Genomic DNA, 2,376 nt, shown 5'->3' on the forward strand with positions numbered 1-2,376 from the left:
TACCCGTCGGGAACATTGTATTACACAACGCCTGTCTCTTATACACATCTAGATGTGTATAAGAGACAGATCATCAGCAGAGTGCTCAACTGTAATTAAACCAGAGCGAAATAAAACAAAAATAAGAGGTTCAACAGTAGGTTTGATAAGGCATTTTATTACTATTTAGTTTCGTGCTACACGTACATGGTGAAACACTCTTCAGATAAAATTACCTAAACTAATCTAATTAGGTAATTTTATCTGAAGAGTGTTGATAGTATATGCTTCATTTCTTGTAGGCCTTTCTATAGTTGGCATTTGCCAGACTCTGGAGACAATAAAATGTTGATATGTTGTATGCAGTCCAACCGATCTTTATAAGACATAAAATATTGTTTGACATAAAACTCGGGAACGGTTGATTTGATACAAGTTTTTGAATTTATAAAAAACTGAGAGAAAGGTGGAAAGGGGGCGGTTACTCCCCTTTCCCCCAGTTTTTAAATATTAAAAAATCTGATCTCATTAACCGTTCCCGAGTATTTCATCAAACATCATTTTTGTGTGTTAGCAACATTCGTTGTACAACATATCCAGGGCTAGTAATTCGAGGCGAGTGATGCTCTCACGAACCATCACTCACATAAAATCCTCTTCAGGAGTGTGAATTACAGAGCACCTTGTGTATGAAAATCACTCACATTACATCTAGTAAAAACCCCAAATACTGTGGTCATGCCTTCTGCTTGGATGTGTTTTGTGTTGCTTTGAACTTGAATACCACTTTGATGACTGCAGTAGTTTTTATGTGTATACTAACTATTCCACAGAAACTTAAATTTTCCCTTCCCCCAAATAATCACTCGCCTAAAAAAAAATATGTGTGCGTTTTTTTACTCACCAGCCATTTTAAAATAACAAGCCCTGTCTATCAACAAAATGTTTTCCTCAGGAGAATGGCAAAACGAGAACCATCGAATTCAAAGCCAAGATAGTAGAGGGCCACTTGGCACAAAGAACTAATGATTTTATTTATTTACCTGTTTCGTGTTAACGGTTAATAAAAGACGTACATCAGTACCGTATTTTAATGACGCTGAGGTTATGATGGCCGTTGCGCGCTCCATAAGCAAGCTACTTGTAGATATCAATGTGCTAGTAGGCCTACGTTATTATTCAAGAGTTACAACAAATTTGTGAAACTTTGTACAACAGTAATAATATGTGAAATCGTCAAAGAGGATTCATGGAAATGAAGTGGTAACTCTGCAATTTAAAAAGGTCTAAACTTGTATTCAAGAGTGTTGTTTATTACAATATGATTGTATACAGTAATCATACAAATTATACATAGGCCTATATTAGGTGCATGTAATGTTGTGTAGGTTAGGTCTATATGACTAACTGCTGCAAGGTACGAATTATTTAATCCATGAAAAAGTTATTATTTAATGCCTCAATCACGTAAACCTTAAAGCATGGTTGGTATAGGCCTTCTGGATTAGACGTTTAGTGCTTTTGTATTTGAGAAAGGTGCTTATTGGATCATTATACGGCCGCGGTATGTAAAGTACTTATTGCACGAAAGAACCTAAAGTACAAACATGCTTTCTGTGCACTAGGGGCGCTCATACATCAACTTCTCGGTCTAATGTAAATTTTATGTGTGTGTTCTTATCTTCCAAATAGGTCTACCTTCATAATTGTGATATTTTTTTTATTTCGATTATTAAAATTCATTTAAAGTAACATATTGGCAAAATTGCTATGCAAAATATAAAGATACCGGTAATCCGTTTCAGTTTAAAAAAAAAGTTTTTTAGTTCCATTATTAAAATTCATTTAAAATAACATATTGACAAAATTGCTAAGGAAAATAAAGATACCGGTAATTCATTTCTGTTAAAAAAAATAGTCTTCCATTTATTTTTTATATCAACCCAAACCAGTAGGCCAGTCATCACACTGTATTATCCGACTCGATACGAAATTGTAGACCTACCTTCATAATTTTTACATTATTCTAGTTCCATTTAAATGAATTTATAATAACAAATTTCATTAAAATGCCATGGACAAACGATCATACCGGTAATGGGTTTCAGCAAAGAGCATAGAATTGGAAGATGTCCGACTGCCCAGATTTTGTACGTACGCAATGAAACGTAAAAAGTAATACCACGAGGATTATGATAGGGGATCGAATAGGTACATTTTTGAAGGACGCCCTTTACTTCGTGGTATTACATTTTAAGATAGGATTGCGTTCTAACAGAACTCTGAGAGTCGGATCTCTTGCGATTTTATACTCTTTAGCTTGACGTTACAACAAATGGAAAATAAAAAAATACAGTTTTATCATATATTTTTCCATATCAACTAAAAGTTTATTTT

The sequence above is a fragment of the Anneissia japonica genome, unplaced genomic scaffold (assembly GCF_011630105.1).
Source record: "Anneissia japonica isolate Jap-2015-1 unplaced genomic scaffold, ASM1163010v1 scaffold5088_len281106_cov177, whole genome shotgun sequence".
NCBI classification, from domain to species: Eukaryota; Metazoa; Echinodermata; class Crinoidea; order Comatulida; family Comatulidae; genus Anneissia; species Anneissia japonica.